Here is a 17316-nt window from a genome sequence, read left to right on the forward strand (position 1 = left end):
AGTCTTCCATATCTGTGTAGGCTAACTTGTGGGGATTTGTTTGGGTTTTTTTTTGCTAAACCTCTTGATCAACTCTTACTGTATGAAAAACTTGATTAGCTAATAATTGTGTGCTTGATTTGGCTTAGGACGGGTACAATCTGAACTCAAAAAGGGGCCAGTATGACTGAAACCTATCACAGAGATGTTTGCTATGGTGTAAACGTTTAAAATGATTCTTACTGAAGTGTTGTGTTTCCTGAGTGATGTAACAGAATGAAGCCAAAATAGAAAGTGGTGTTTTAAAAATATCAGAGAGATTGTATTTTCTTCCACTAAGAAACAATGTCTTGTCTTTTCCAGTCATATCCCCTGACACCAGTGTCTCAGTCTTCAGCTGGCAAGTGAATACACGTGGCCAGGGAAAACCATCTACTTATTTGGGTGTATTTGACATTAATTGCTGGTATCAGGCTCAAATGCCAGGCTCACTAAGGTCGGTTTTGATGGAGTTGTTTTCAGTACCCCTCCCCATAATTCATTGGAAAGTCGGCGTTTAGCTTCTGCACTTGTTTTCTTTCAGGCCAGAAGAATCCCTTCAGGGATGCCCCTATTTTGCACTGTGGTCACTGGACGCTGTGACAAGCACGACTGCTCCAAACCTCCTTCTGGATGTTGTGGTGCAGGAGCGCAGCCTAAGCTGGAGAGTTCCTCCTTCTTACCCACTACCTGAGCTGTGTTTTCACCCAAGCACCTATAATTTTGGTAGGTATTACACGGCTTTGAATAGTGATAAGCTTAAACCGAGCTCAAATGCCATTTATTGGTTCTCCTGTTCACCGTTAGTCACGCAAAAACCCAACCAAACCGAAAAACCCCAACCCCCCCCCTACCCACCTCTGATCTCATTGTACTGACCAAGTGTGTGCTGTTGTTACGCCTGTCTGACAGGCGGCTGGGTCTGGGGGTTGGGTGCTTCTGTAACGCAGCCCGTGACGTGGTGCTGGTGATCAGATGAAATGACTCTGGGCTGAAGCTCAAAGCGCAGCACCTCGATAGCCCCGGAGGTAAAATTTCTACACTCGGTCATCACTTTTCTAAAAGAGGTTGTAAGTGCTCTGAGGAGGAGAACGGGTACTTGGTTGTACCTTTCCAGAGGCTGCTATGACAGAAATGTAAACTGGTGCTTCCATCACGGTGAGAGTATGGAATGTTGTCCAGCGTTCGTTGTCTCTGCAGATGGCAGGTGCTTGCTGAGCTCTGGAGTTGTTCATATGACGTGCAGCGGCTTCCAGAAGGAGGTGAGCTTTTACTGTGTCTTTATTGAGAATGTCAAGAGATGGACCTTTCCTAAGCTTTCCATGGCGCTGCTTTTAGCGTCAGAGACCATTTTATGCTGCTCCTGCCCATCCACACGCGTAACTGCAATTGTACCCTGCCAGTTTTATGCAAATGGTGATGTCTGAGGTCCCCTCTTGGGCGTGTAAACCCACCGTTGCCTCCCGTTGAAGCACGATCGGGGCCTGAATGTCTAGAAAGGAAGACAGCGCTGCTCTAGGAGCAGGACGAGAAAGTCGGGGAAAGCTGTTCCTTCTCTCTCATCAATGAGTGCAACTGCCTGCGTGGTCCTGAGTTCGGGTTTTGATCCCTGATGAGCTGGGAAAAGGAGGGCAGACTGGAGAAAAGGAAGCATCGTTCCCTCAGAACAACCTTCCCCCCGTCAGTTCCTCAAAGCATGAGGTTCCGTGCAGGAGGTTAGAATTAGCCTTTGGTAAGTTGTCATGTCAGAGGGAAAGTTTCCTGTGCTCCTCCCAGCAACAAGCAGCCCAGCCTGTGATGCCCGAGTGAGGGCACAGTTAGAAACAAGCACTTACTGTTGGTGGTTGGGATGTTGAAAGCAGGTGGGATTCTCCTTTTCTTTTGTCTGCTACGTTTAGGAGGAGCAGTTTAGACGCGGTCTTGTCAGCTGCTGCCCGGACAGGTTCTGTAGGGCTTCTGAGCGGCTGCATTAAGCTTTGGACATCTAAAGGTAACACTTCTTATGTGGTTTTTTGTGTTGCATATTTTTTTAGTTTGGAATTCTTGATTCCTTTCTTTGTTGTTCTCTCTTTTTAGAGAGCAGCCAAGTTCTGCTGCTAATGTAGAGTTTGCCCTTGACTGGACACGGAGCAGAGTGATCTATACAAAAGGCGCATTTGACCAAATCTGTGAGTACTAGTGCAGCCATGCTGCAAACCTAGAGTCATTCTTTCCAGCTGAGCTCATTCAGTGATCTGCTGGTAGATGGTCTTGCCCGCAGATCTGGAAGTGCGCTTTGCGACTCTGAACTTGCTCTGCAGGCTGACGCTTTCATACTTGCTCTTGAAAAGGTGTTGTGCTGTTTGACGGCTCCTGCAGCTCCACTGACCCGCAGAGGTTACAGGCTCTTCAGCGCCGCCAGTTGCTTTTGAGCAACCTTAGCAGAGTCTTAAACTGCTTTCTAACAGCAGCCCACGAGCTGGCTGGAGAAGGTTTGTCACAGTATTTCTAACTCGGTGGTATGTTTTATTAAGATTTGGGATGATGCTGGGGCTGTAATTGTGGAAAGAGGAGCTGCTGTTGGTTTTGCTGATGGGCAGCAAGTCAGATGTAGCGGGGAGAAGGGGCTTAAATGGGAGGGGTTGGGGCTGCCACTTAACGCGCGTTGAGTTCAGGGCAAGAGTTTGTTGTGGGGCTGGTGCGAGTGGGTGGGGAGGCTGCGTTCAGCAAGGAGCTGTGCACGCACCCGGCTTGAAATTACAGCAGCGGGATGTGGCACTGTGACAAATACTCCCTTTGATTGTCAGCTAGCAGTGCGTAATTGCATGCAAATATTGGATTGGAAATTACTAAAAAAGGAAAGGAAGCATGAATGAGTGACATGTGAAGTGAGTTGCATGAATTTCTGTAGCTGTTTCTATTACAAATTATTCCTGGCATATTGAGGAGGAAAGAGAATATCCCTTTGCTAGAGGAAAAATCTCTGCTCTGTGAAAAACAGATGTCTTATCCATGAGTGGATTTAACTGTTCAGGCTTTCCTTTTTTTATGTAACTGTTAGTGAATCTGCTTCTTTGTAGGGGTTGCTTGTGATTGTGGGTTTTTTCTTCAGATAAGGATGTGTTACGGAGTGAAAAAAATGCAGAGGCAAAGATTTCTACCGTGTTATTTTTCTACTTTCGCTTTAGTGCAATGAGGGGAGTTTTATTAAAAAACAAAACAAAGCAAAAGAAATTGCATACCAACAGTCCTCTTAAGCTTGTTTTTACCTGTTTTGCAGACTTGACAAAGAAGCTGGCAGAAACCAGCCTCACAGCTTTGTATGCTCGAGTGGTCCTCTGGTTCTGTTGGTCCCGTCTCCTGCCCGAGGGCTCTGGTAAGCATAAACTGTCCTGCATTTGTAGCAGTAAGTGGCTCCTATGAACACCTGCTTAGGCATGGTTCTGTCAGTGCTTCATCAATACCAAGCCGTGCCGGTTCAGTGACAGCAGATGCTGAAGTTCTGCTGCTGAAATGGAGGTTTGACTGGTTTTTTCCAACTACGTCGTGTAGAATGATGCCAACAGTTTCTTTCCGGGGTGTTTCTCAGAAACAGCACTAAGCCTCTGAGTGAAGGAGTTGTTTAAAATCCCAAGTATTTCAAGCTGTGGGCATGAGCAAGTAACTCCTAAAGCACCAACACGGGAATGCTTGATTTTACAGTAAAGGCACGGCCTGCATGTTTTGAACTTGTTACTGATTGTTTGAGGAAAAAATACACCTTGGAAATAGTTCATCATTTGGATGGGTTATAAATTCTATTGTCAGCCTTAATTGCCTTACGCATGCTCACGTGACATGTTTAAACACCCATTCCCTTTGAGAATTGGGGTTTTTTCTTTATAGTGAACCTCAGCTGACACTACATGTTCTGGATGCGACCTCAGCTGTAAACTTGAAATGGCGCTTGGGACAAGAAGGAATTGACTCCTGTGTCTTCGGTCTCTTTTAGCAAAGGCAGAAGGAGGATTGGCTGCTTTCAAAGTCGGAGGCTGGCCTGTGATTTTGGTGCTCGCTTGTGTGTTCTGTCTTTTTTAGTCAAAAACTGTAGGTTGAAAATGTGATATTCCCTCTTTAACTTACTTCTTATTTATTGCCTGTAGGAGGTGATATGCGTTTCTCTAGACCTTTCTACAATTATCCTCTGATTCAGAGCTACTACACGGGTCATCGACAGAAACTGGAGCGTTTATCAAGGTAAGACGTGCAGGAAAGCTCTAGAACAGTTCCACTGCAAATTCAGAAGCGGCAGCGAGTGGCTTTTCCATCAACAGCTGCATTTGCTACGCTTCATGCATTTGCCGGCAACAGCCCTGACTTCAGTGATGCGCGTGTTCTGCAGAACACAGAGGTTACTTTCCTGGGTTAAAACGTTGATATATACCTCTGCTTAGTGCCCTTTGTTGGTATCATCGTTTCTTTGAAGCGCACGTAATTCACTGGCTATTCTGTGTGATTTGTGACTACTGGAAAAGGGGATGTGATGAGGACAGGATCCGTCACGGCCAGGTCAGCAAGGCACGGCCTTTGCAGAGCAATTGTTCTGGACACAGAAGAAAGCATGTTTTAAAAACCAAAAATAATCTCTCTCCTTGACGAGTAGTAGATGGCGATAAGGGGATTGGCCCAAATCTCCTACTCCCAAGCACCGCGGTGTCCTTGAAGGAGATGGGCAGAGGTCCACGCAGCTGGCACAGCCAGCGCTCTCCTGGCGACTGGATAAAAGTGCCTTCCTCACGGGAACTCCCTTTCCTGGGCTGGCTCCCTGGCATACAGGTGATGTGCCTTGGGTTAGGTGAGAGCAGATTTTAATTTGGCACCTGTACTGTAACTAAAGCAAGTCCTAAAGAAGCTCAGGCTGTGGCACCGTGAACAAGGTGCTGCAGGAGGAGTCCAGGTGGAAGCTGCTCTATGTCAGGTGTTGGCTTTCAAGCTCCTCTTCCTGAGGTTCCTTCTGAGGTAACTCTCGTACAGGCTCACGGGCTCCTTAGAAGCACCACCTCCAGCGTGCTGCTTCTGCTCGTCCTCCTCGGGAAATGAAAGGCTGGCGTCGCAGCCCGCAGGAGCCTGCGATGGGCTTCTGAGGAATGCAGTGTTTAACAGGCCAGCCCTCCGTCACTGTGATGGCATGTGCAGAGGCACAAACGTGCTGCTTCAGGTGGTACCAGAATTCAGCTGTGGGCTCAGCTTTGTGACCGTGACTGTTTTTCAGTAACAGAAGCGAGGTGCTGAGAACAAAGCCGGACATTTCCGTGCTGTGGTCTCACCGCTGTGTGTGGGAACAGTCCCGCTGGAGGCGTGAGATTTGGGGTAGCTTTGCTCACGCTGCCTTTGTATTACAAGTAATGCGGCACAAAAGAAAACCTGAAAACTAAAAGGTCACTGCAACTTTCCCCTTAATAGGGGAGCTTCTAGGATTCCTACTTGGAACTCCTTTAATAGCTCACTATGATCTAATGAACACCTTTCACCTGACTGAGAAATTTCTTTCCAGTCTATTTCAAGTCACGATCATGCCTGTGTATGTTTGTTCCGTTCTTGGGCTCGTGGGAGCTTTTGCTGGGTTTGTTTTGGCTGGAGGAAATCTGTGACACCGCGAGGCTGGAATTAGTGTTTTCCTCTGTGCAAATCCTCGCTACGTTTTGTTCCAGAGGCAAATGGGACTCTGACTGCCTGACGGTCGATGGGATGGTTTCCCAGTTGGGAGACCAAGTTGAGGAGATGTGGCAGAGAGAGGAAGGAGGAACTGGGAAATACCCACCTCCTAGTTTACGGGTGAGTGTTGTGTTCCCTGAAAACAACCACCACCACCACAAACCCCAGCCCCAGCCCAGCCCTCCCCCAAAGCCAATGATTTCTCAAAGAGAGGAGTTTTTAAAAACCTTTTCCCTTTTCATTCCAGGCACTGCGGGAGCTCTATTTGCTAGAAGGCGTTGAGGAAAGCCACAAACATGCAATCGTATCCCTTGGAGTTATTTCTGTCACACCTCCAGTATACGCGCATCAGGGGTCTGAAATGTCTGTCACCTACGCGTTCGATGCATTTTCTAATTTATGCTTCAAACACAGTGCAAGGGAAAACATGTAGTTTAGAATGAAGGCACAGAAGGAAGCTTTGATTATTTCTTTGTACTGTGGATTGTTTAGGAATTTTTAAAATGTTTTGTTGCAAAGCCTTTTCTGATGTGAGAAAACAGGTTTACTAAGCAACGTTAAAGGTAGAAAGCTCCCTTAGATTTTCTCAAAATTTAGACACAGTTTTTCATTTTTGAAGCACCCACAGCTGTAGCAAACGGCTGCTTCCTCGAGCAATGCACTAGAATGTGCTGCTTCAGAGCAAAAGGATTTCTGACAGCGGTTTACCAGGACCTGATTTTGCTGAAATCATCCATTTTCCAGCACAGCTAAGAGGGCTTGCTTTTGTGCTGTTACAAGAGGAGGCACACAGAATAATAAAGAGAGAGAGAAGAGAAAAGCCACTGGGCAGAAACTGAATTTTTAAGCTGCCGAAATGCACTGTGTTGCTTTGGTTGTTTGTTGCCTGACCCGAGAGGGGAGCCTAGAGAGCAGGGGCTTTAAAAGCTGTTGCACCCCGGAGCTCTCTGATGAGAATACACCCCCCAAAACAGCTGTCAGAAAGAGAAAACGACACTGCCGATGAGTGATCCAGGTACTGGTTCAAACCCAGTTTTAATCATTCAGAGCTAAGCTGTGCTGTAAGGACACCCTCATTTCAGTTGTTTCATATACGCTGGAAAGGAGGGAAAAACCAGCTGTAGAATTTGTTTGCTTTAATAATCAAGCATTGGCCGTTCACGTGTTTTGAATGTCCAGCCGGTGGCTCCAGTGACTAAAGAGGGAGCCTGAGTTTCCAACGGAACTGTTTAAATATCGAAAGGCAACCTTTCTGAATGCCTTGGAGAAATCAGAGAGTCTGTCTTTCTGGTTATTTATTCAGAATGCAATTTTGTTGTTAGGGCCTGGCTACCTTCAGGTTGCAACAGCGTAAAACGGCAGGACTAATACATGAGTATTTTCTGCGTCCTACCACTATGATATTCTTATTTCCTTTTATTATTTATTCCTATTATATTAATCATAGGAATAATATTATTTCATGTGATTATTTCATGGGATAAATTGTTGGTCTTGCAAATTTATTAGCCTTAATTAGATACTTGATATCAGCCAATTTACTTGCTGCTAGACATCATGCGTTCCTTTCGGAACAAAACAGAAGCTTCCGTCGACTCCTTCGCAGCTGCCTTTGCCATCCCTTCGGGCCTTGTTAAGCTTATTCAAGGATTTTGGCTTCTAGACCACAAGGACTATGAAGTAAGCATGTGACAGTTTAGTTAGGCATACGTTGTGGTACACGGCTATGATCTAGCAAATGACTTTAAAAACCTGGTGCTTAGCTAATAACAGGTGATAAACCATGGGAAGATTTTTTTGTGATCCTGCTTCAGCAGCACCTTCAGTAATACGTGATGATGTGCAGTTTGGTTTTAATTACGTTGTTATGCGCTGACTTCTTTTCCTTACCCTCCTACAGAGCTTATCAGTTTACTGCTTGCCCCTCTTTTGGCTGTTTACCTGGTGAGCTTGTTAAAAAAAGAAAAAAAGGTGCTCTTTCTCTGCAGCCGAGCTGAGTGTCCAGGTGCCCCTTTCCAACATGCTCAGAGCTCGGGCTGCCAAGTGCCGTGGGTATGATTTAGATCCCTGGATGTGTGAAGCTTAGTCCTGTGGTGAACGTGGTACTTGTGGTGCGCTTACCCCTAAAGCATCTGCCCCTTGGCTTGAAGGACCAGGGGGTTTCTGTAATATCAAAAGCAGAAAACCCTGTGAGATTGAGCTGAGTAAAGCCTTTAGTAAACTTAGTAGTTAAAATGTGACTCCTTCTGCAAGGTGATACCTCCCATGAAATGCGACGTTTTCAGGCCCCCAGGATTCTTTATGGCTACTCTGCAAGGCTGTTGATGGAAACATTTTTGTATTTTTACTGCTTACATTTGCACCAGAATAAAAATTTGCATGAGGTGGAGAGGCAATCCATTTTTCTGTCCTAGCCTGCTCCAGCTCCTTCGCTCAATGGCCGAAGAGCAGCTTGAAGCCAACGCCACATGCTGAGGAATTCAGAGCTGCTGTAACTGCGTTGGTTTCATAGTCAAATTGTAATCTATGGCTCTGCTTCAGCTGCAAAGTGAGGGTCACCTCTCGGTGTCTGATTCCCGTCAGGGATCAGCTCGGGCCTCCTAGGTTTGGATCACAGGATTAGGTTCCGACCGCTCTGGTTTGAATTACTTCTTGCTTGATAATGATGCAGTCACGGCACCCCAGTGCCTTTGTGCTGGAACGGGATCCTCCATGATCCATCTTGCACCAACCCAGAAATGGTTGTGCCTTAGGGGCATAAGCAGGCTTATGGCCGCTGACCCGGCTGGGCTGAGGGCAGGTGTCGAGGGCTAATTCTCCTCTATTAAACTGGGGTAAAGGATGAATAAACCATTCAGTGTCAGAAGTGAGCTTGTGTCACTCAAATGAGCCTGAAGACCATCAGGCCCAAGAACGACACCTCCAACACGCCCCACATTCCTCCCTGGGGAGACTCGTGAGCCTGAACCTTTCTTTGCGTCATTAGCCTATGGTGAAACAAAATTCTCCAGCCCGTGGCAGGGTTCCCTGTCGTCACTGGTGGAACAAACTGCCGCAGCTGGTAGGTAGAGTGAGGAAAGAGGGATTTCAGCTTTCGTGCTCAGTCTTTGGTGCTGCTGCCCAGAGAGTAACTCCAGCAGGGAGCTGGCGGTGGGTTCATTTATTTTAGCTATTGCAACCTGCGCGTGCTGTGCGGCCTTCCCCCTTGTTTCCTTCAGCCCACGGAGGCTGCCTTTGGGCCCCCCAGAGCCACCTGAGCAATCGGGTTTATCCCCATTCCTGCTCCTTGTATCCCCTCCGTGCTGGGTCCCACAGGGGTTGTGGACAGACTCACAGAAATCAAGAAACGGAGATCCAGAGGCTGAACCGTGCACTTTTCAGCACACGCTCCTCGCTGCCAGATCAGCCCCCCGTGCACCACTGGGTGTTGCGGTGACCCCCCCCAGAGGTGTGTGCTGGTTGTTGTGACGCACCTGGAGGGGGGGCCGTGGTTTGGTCGCTACAGGTTCAAAGCCACCCTTGCAGGTCAGCCAGAGCCCTGACTGTCGTGTGCCCGGCTGCCTGTCTGCAGTACGGCCTGCCTGGCTGCAGGCAAGGCTTCCCCCGGGCAAGGAGGAGCTCTGGGCACGTGGAAGCGTCAGCAGGGCAAATAGAAGATCTGTTGATTTTTGAAATGCCCTTTCGTCCTCTGACGCCTGCTCTGATTTACTCATTTCCATTTCTTTCTCCCGTTGCAGAATACTTGAGGAACGAGAGCGCCTTTCTGGGAGAGCTGGTGTTTGGGAGCGCAGACACCATTGAACTTTCCTGTGACAGCCACGGCTCTTCTGTGCCTGTTTTCTGGTTTAAAGACGGTATCGGGATTGCACCTCCCAGCAGAGCTCGTACTGGGCAGAAGCTGTTGAAGATCATCAGTGTGTCATACGATGGCTCGGGGCTGTACAGCTGCAAGGCAAGGCATTCCGGCCAGGTCCTGGGAAACTTTACAGCCAGAGGTACAGGTGCGTGCAGAAATACAGCGCGCTCGGGACTGGTATTTTCCTTTTGTTCTTTAAATTTTGCCCCTCCACACGCTCAGTACAGCTGGTGCTTTGCGGGGTTCATCCGTACTGGGCAGGCCTCTGCCTCCCTGGTGACTGCTGGCAGTGATTAGACCGACAGAACCAACCAGCCGAAGCTTGCTTGCGTGTCCACGGCCAATGTTAAAGCGTGACGGTGAGACTGAGAGAGCCTGAGACACGGTGCTGGTGAGATTAAAGCCCAAACGCCCCCTAACACTCAACTAGAGGCAGTGCTACGTGGGCCTTTGAAGTCTTTTGTGAGTGGGTGAGCTGTGGCTCAGGGAGGTTGAGCGAGTGACTTTTTCTGCTCTATGTGACAAATCAGTGGCAAAATTGCATGTAAAAGCTGGAGGTTCCTGAAAAGCATTTCCCTGTTGTAGGCGATGAATGTCTTCCCTCCATCCTGGTTATCACAAATTGCTAGTTTGTTCTGGCGGCAGCTTCTCTGTAAGCTGCGTCCATCTCAAATATGTGCTTCATCAGAGGCGCTTATTGGGATTCCTACGTTGCAAAGGAGCGCGGTGTCAGCAAAGCACGTGCTGTCGTTTGCTTGGCCATATTGTCCGTGGTGAGGCCAGCGGGACAGAACAGCTCCAGGCTGTCCGAGGCTGGATCAGTACCCAGGGAGTGTCAGAAGCATCTGTTGTCCCCAGGTAGCTAACCACTGCCACTGAGATCATCCCCGTGATCTCAGGCTGCTGCATGGGTAGAAGGATCCACATGGCTGTGAGCAGATGGGAAGCCTCCTGATGGCACAGATTCAAAGCCTGATTTTTCAGAACAAGTAACCCGTTGTGGATCTAAGCTTTTAAATTCTGTCCTTTGCTTTTGTGCTGTTGGCGTTTTTCAGGCATCCCCGAACAGTAGGTCGTTGCCTCCAGAAGTTGAGTTCCCTGAAAAAGTAAGGGGCTCTCTCTGAAAACCGAACACAGAGGTGTTTGTGATTGTAAATCCCATCCACTCCATAAAGGGCTTTCTCTTTTGTGTCAGAAAATTTGTGTGAGTGAGGGAATCAAACCAATCATAATAAATGAAAGCTTGTTTCAGCAAGAGATTTGGAGAGAGAGAGTTTTGGAGGAAGAATGGTGACAAGCCTCTGCTGGTGTGGTGGTGTTTTACTGGGGTGGGGGAGAGAATACTTCAGTTGGTCGGAGCGAGTCCCCAAAAGCGTGGGCCTGTTGCGTGTGCTGCCAACGTTTCTGCAGCTCCCCTCGTCGGGCGGCTGTTTGCAAGGAGTGTGTTTGAGCACTGGGGGTTCAGCAGCCGCTGGGCCCTGGCCCTGGGCAGCCTGCTCTGGGTGACCCTGCGTGCGCAGGGGCTGGACCAGCTGCCTCCAGGGATTCCGGAAGGCCTTTCTCTCCCTTGTGACTCCGTGACTCTGGAAGTGGTGCTGCGAGGGGCCAGCGCTGTGGGAGCGCTGGGAACGTTGTCTTCCCTGGGCTCTGCCTCTGTCGGGACGGCTGCGTGTGCGCTCTGCCCTGAGACACTCGGCGCCTGCGCCCGTCTGTCCAGGTACGCCAAGCAGCGTGCAACAGAGCACACTTTCAGGAGTGACTTGAGGAGCTTTTGCTAGCTTGGCCGCGTTAGAGAGGGACTGCAGCTCCTGCATGCAAGAGTAGTCGTGTTGGAGAATAACCATGGGAGTCCTAAGTTCCCAGGGTGAAGGAGAATGGTCATTTTGGCCGCTTGTGCCCAGCCCGCTGTGGGATAGGATCCAGCTGGGAGGCTGGATTCTGGTTTACTCCTGAGCATGGAGTAAGCCTGTGGCGATTTACACTAATCTGACTGCTGACAGAAATAGGAATGTGGTTGTAGTCGGTGTTTTCAAAGAGAGCAGAAACGCAGTTAGTGTTGGACATGTCTCTTAAAGGAGAGGCTTCACGCCTTTAACCGGTCTCTCTCTCTTTTCCCACTGCTTTGATTTCCCAGTCATCCTTGGTTTAACTTAGCGGAACGATGCAAGTACAACATCCTGGTAACCAGATCAGTATATATATTGCTCATAATTTATTATAGGTTTTACCTCCCTGGTTCCATATTGCCAAGCAAGTGCATAGAAAAAAAAATGTTTCAAATGCCCGTTGGCTCACTCAGGGAACCTGGGCGCGCCTGATGCGCTGGCAGTTTCACATGCTTTTGTACGCTGTTAATAACGGCAGCATGACTAGCTTTAAAGTCACCTGAAGGGTCCAGATGTCGGAGGGTTCCTTACCTGATGGTTCTTGCCAGTGGCAGTGGTCGGAGAAGCACATCTGATGTGCGCTGTAGGCAGGACTGCTCTGTGTCAGGGTGTGAGCTTTCCACCAGGGACGAAGGATTTCTGGCTTGGTGGGGAGTTTGGGGCGGTGAGTGGTTTGCTTTTAAACTCCCGTCTCCCCAGTTAGTTTAAATCCTTAAAGCGTGACTTCCAGTTTGGCCACACAAAGGTCTGTGCTCTTGGCCTGTCGCGGGAGGCAGCGGCAAAGGCAGGGTGACTTGGGGCGGCTCACGGCTCACGGCAGGTGAGGAGGTTTCCTGACTGCTCTTAGCTGCCCTGCTGCAAGAGACTTGCTCACTCTTTTTCTTAAAACTACCTTGCTACTAGTAGAACATATTCTATGAGTGATCATGAAGCACTTCCATCAAAACGTTGCCCTGCGCCTAGTGCGGGACCCTGACGGCCGCGTCCCGTGTGTCACGCGCTTGTGCTTTTCATGCTGGCAGAAGGTACTGGAATATGTTCTCAAAGAGTTCCCGTGCCTGGGACTGGAAGTGCAGTCGGTTCCACTGCCCGGCCTTCAGAGCATAACCTTTCTCCACAGCAGGCCCGTCTGTGTAACTTGTATTTCCTTGTCAGCGCTGCCCTTGAATGCCCTTGTGTTGCTCCCCGAGCCCAGGCTTCAGAGCGAGCTGTGACCTCCTGTGCTGGGAGGGACACAGGTTCCCAGTGCACGCTGGCAGGAGCGATCGTAGCCCTTTGTTTGCAGGAGAACACGTACGGCACAGACACCGCAACACGCCGTGTGAGCCCGTGTAAGCGCTGGCTGTACTGCTCCGTAGCACGGGGTAAGGGCTCGCGCTGACGCCTGCCTTGGCCAGCAGGTGGGACACCCAGGCACAGCGAGCTGCGTTTCATGTCTCCCTTTTGAGACGCCGTGAAGAAAGCAGTGCCATTTGAACGGGGTGATTAAATCTGCCTTGCCTTCGGGAGGCGTTTTCAGGAACCATTTCAGAACCTGCAAAACACAGTTACTTGAAGGAGTTTGTCTTTCCACGTGTCGGGAATAGAGAAAGATTGATAAGACCTGAAGAGAAACCAGAGTGTATCTCTTATTAAGGCACCTGTTTAACCTTGTAAATCACTTCAGCTTTTCAGTTTTTCCACAACAAAAATCTCTCTTGATGTACGGAACCATGAACTCTTTGTGGAGCACCTCCAGAAGTGTGGGAAGTGTCTGAAAGGCCTAGAAATGTTTGTGAAATCCTGCAGAGGTGTGATAAGGGCAGGCAATAGGAAGGAAAGGACTGGAATGAGGACTATGAGGCTCTAATTGTAGAAAAAAAAATCTGTGCTGTGTTATGTTTCCATCATAAGCGTATGGAAAACTGCTGTGTAACTGATGAGCTATGAAAGTCTGTATTGCTTGTAACGTGAGAATATCAAGAGTATGTTTTGTGGAAGAGTTTAGAGAATGAAGGTCCTTACGAATGTTGTTCAAAATACACATGCCAAAAGTGAACAAGACACAAACGATGCATGAAATCTACTAGAAGTCAATGGAAAATTAAGAATAAAGTATGAAATCAAGGAAAGGGACAAATGGAAACTTCTCCCTATTACTGAGAAGCTTTTGAAAAGATGATTTTTCTCAGATCACATCGTACTAACCTGTGTGAGTAGATTTGACTTCAGCGTCCTGGGCTTGTTTCTCCCTGTTATTTATCCTGTCAATACCCCTGCGTCCCTTTTTGTTGGTGACCTCGTAGGCATCAGAAAGGCAAAGGATTCTCCCTTTGCTCTGCTGTGAGATCCAAAGCTGCCCTGAGCGCTGTTTTGGTCAGGAAAAGAGCTGCAGGAGGTGGACGGGAGATTGTTCACGGCAACCTGATGAAACTTCTGTCAATCTCAGAAATGTCTCTGGCTGTCAGGAGTCTCTTTTTGCATTTTTGTCTTTATTTAGAGTGAAGAATGCGAGACCTCGCGGCTCAGGTAATGAGCAGCCTGCTGCAGTTTCCCGAGGTGATATTCAGGCTCTTGGGGAAGATGAGACCAGCCGAGGGTCTGTGCTGCGCGGGCAGTTCTGCAGAGGTGAGCCTTTTCCTTGAAACTGGGTCTTGCTGTGAAGTTGTTACTGCCTGGAGGTGACCTGAGGCACGGGGTCACAGCATCAGCTGTGTCAGGTTGGTGCTGCTCAGGTGCCTCACGTTTTGAGAGAACAGAAAGGGTGAGCTATGAAAAAAACTAGGAAAATGCTAATATCACAACATTAGTGTAGTTAAACTTTGAAATGACAACAGCCTGCGCCAATCTTGAGCCATTAAAATAACAGGCGCAAGTCAGTGACCCCTCCTCAATTTCTGATTGAATGAAGGGCAGTTGTCAAAAAAGTCCGAGTGTTGTTTTGGGCCGTATTTATTGGTGCCATCATAACATCGCCTGCAGAAAGAGTTCCCCCCCAGTGTTACAGCAGGAAACGGCCCTGCTTTTTTGTTGCTAGCCTGAATACAAACAGAAGAAGGAGGAAAGCCCTGTTAGGCGCTGCAGCCGGGTTTGCAAAGCATTTAATAGGATGCAGAGGAGTGTCCCGTGAGAGGTGCTGAGAGTGGCTGAGCAGATGAGGTAGCTGACTTTGTAGGTGATCGGAAGGTAGCGCCGGGTGCCTGCCTGCGTGTCCGGGCATCTGCTGAGACCACGTAGAATCCCTCTGTGTGACTGTAAGTGCTGGAGGTCGTGAGCGCTGTGACGGGGGAGCGGCTCTCTGCACACCGTTTCAGTGGAGCCCGTGAGCAGCCGCCTCCCACCATCCGCGTGGTGAAGGAGGTCTCCTGGCAGACGGGAACGGGGCTGCTGGTTGGCTTGAGAGAAGCAGAGGGAAGTGTCCTCTGCCTGTATGACCCGGGGACATCGAGCGTGGTTACAGCAGTTGTTCTGCCAGGAAGGGTAGGTGCTTTTTAATGGGGGAAACGCTGTCAGGTGCTGCATAACGCTGTTTCAGGAGCAGCTTTGGAGCGTCTCTTTGTTAGGAAGTCTATTTTCTCTGTTGCGTCACCACACTGTCGCTGCAGAGTGTCCAGTCGAGAGCACCTTGGTGTGAAATGGTGGGGTTAACGGTACCGTTACCCTGTGAGTTTACTGATAGTAAAACAAGTTTTCTGGTTTTACGTTAGAGCACGTAGTTACCTAATTCTCCACTTTGACTAGAAGGCCTTGAAAAGTACCTTTTGTTGGCCAAGTGAAAAAGAACGTCTCCCCACCCCCCACCCCCCCCTTTAAAGTGCCTGTAACATACATGTCCTGAATGGTTCGTTTCTGTCATAAATACTGTCTTGAAAGTATCTGAGACTTCCGTGGCTGTGCTGTAAAAGACTTAGGCACATTCCCACGAGTGTGGGACCAGCAAGCAGGTGACTTTAGAGCAAAACACATTTTTCTGTTGGCTTAGGATGGGAAACACAACCTTCACTGAGTTCTCTGGCAGGTTGACTTTCAGCCTGAAGCCCTTGAATCTCTGCTTATTGCATACGGTGCTCGTGCAGGTGGGAGACTCTGGTGTGATGTTACTAATTGTCCCCGTCTTGTCTAACCCGTAAACTCAAATGATGGCCTCTCCCCTCGGCTCCTTATCTGAGTGTAGGCAAGAGTCACCTTAAGTTAATGGAACATCGAGATTCACTCTATTTTTACCACCTTAGAATCTGCAACAAATCAATACTTAGGTATTACTCGGCTTTCCAGCGCGTGATTTGGTTTGACTCGCTGGGATCCCGGCGGGGTTTTGTTTGTCTGTAGTGCTACGGGGTGATTGCTGGCCGTGAGCGTTTGTGTGGTGGTGATTTCTAACGAGCTGAGCTGGGTTGGTGCTCCGCTGTGTGAGTTTGCCCCTCATCCTGATAAATCTCAGCGTTTGAGATGGAAAGGCAAGCTGTGCGCTGACATGAGCGTATCATCCATGAGTACATGATGTTTGTGCTGGGAATGGGAAAAGGAAAGGTAGAGAAGGATCGTGTCACATCTTGAATCTGTGTCTACAGAAGTGATTTGCAATCAAATGTAGTCGTAACTCTCCGTTGTCTCAGGGAGTTTTTCTACAGCACCGAAAAGCGGTTCACTGTTGAAGGGGTGAATATGAAGAAGCCTTGGTGGGGAAAGTTGGCTGTTGTGTCATAAAGGTTATGAACTTTGGAATAAAGCCTAGGCTTCTCTGAATTTTGGCTCTTGTGCCCTGGTGAGTGCTCTGGAGTACAAGCATGCTTGGTCTGTTGCTTTCATTTCGCTCCCCACTTGTTGCTGTTGTGAGAGGAGTGAGACCAGCATGGACAGGGCACAGGTATTGCTCGCGGGGCTGTGAACTTCCCAGCTGAGAGTGGGAGTCAGGGTCAGCAAAACCAGGTAGATAAATCTGGCACGTGGCCACCGCCCCTATGCTTTGAGTTTCTTTGGTAACTCCTCCTTCCACGTTTATACATTACCTGGTCGGGGTTTTTAATCTGCCGGAATGTTTCTCTGATTTTCACACTGATTCTTTTAAAAAGTGAGATGCGGATCTGGTCTGAACATCACTCTCTGCAGTTTTTGTCACAACTGTTTTAAGGCTTTAATGGGCGCCTTAATTTCAGGACTGTTTTCCTTGTGGGTGTATCTTCTGTGGGCAACTAAGTTGTACAGGTTAACACTGACAGAGAGTGACTCTGGTGCAAGGTGTGGAGCCATTGGTGCCTTAATCCAGGGTATTTAGAGTGACTGTCCGACTGCCTTTTAGTGTAAGAGTAGGTGTGTGGTCATGCAGAGAGTAAACGAGTGAGATCAAAAAAACAAACTCACAAGCTTAGCAGGAATTGGCAGGGGCATTTAGTTTTGGCTTTGGTTGGCTATTTTTTTGTGGGAGCGTCTCCAGATCTCCAGTTGCCCTCTGGATACGCAGGGGACGCGCAGCAGGAAACGGAAACTGATACTGGAGTATTATTTGAATCGGCTTCTTGTAAAAGCAGCTCTGAATTGAAAACATTAGTGATATTAAATTGGTTTATAACGGTTGCATGTTTCAGAGCTATGGAATGGTATTTTCCCCACTCTTCCTGGTTTGCACGAGGCAGAAGGGCAGCATTCAGAGTGAGGGAGCTGAGACAGGCTTTCTGCGTTCATTCCCAGAAGGAGTTGGCAGCAGCCTAGGAGAATATGCAAAGCCAGTGCCGAGCCTTAGTGCAGGAGCCTTCACGTGCTGGTGTCTCTGCTGGAGCAGTCAGGGCTGTCCCGGGAGGGGCTGCAGGTGCTGAAAGGTCTGTCTTCATGAGGGCCTTGTACTAAAGCTGCTGGCAGGCGGCTCCGCGTGTTCCAGAGCAGCGTGCGCTTCTCCTCAGCCGGAGT

The 17316-nt window shown here is 48.7% G+C and overlaps 1 pseudogene; it reads left to right on the forward strand.

The window, feature by feature from the left end:
* Positions 1-13995: 13995 nt before the first annotated feature.
* The window catches only part of LOC142051312 (protein ELYS-like), a 31988-nt pseudogene continuing 28667 nt past the window's right edge, over positions 13996-17316 (forward strand).

This window comes from Phalacrocorax aristotelis, unplaced genomic scaffold, assembly GCF_949628215.1.
Source record: "Phalacrocorax aristotelis unplaced genomic scaffold, bGulAri2.1 scaffold_88, whole genome shotgun sequence".
NCBI lineage: Eukaryota > Metazoa > Chordata > Aves > Suliformes > Phalacrocoracidae > Phalacrocorax > Phalacrocorax aristotelis.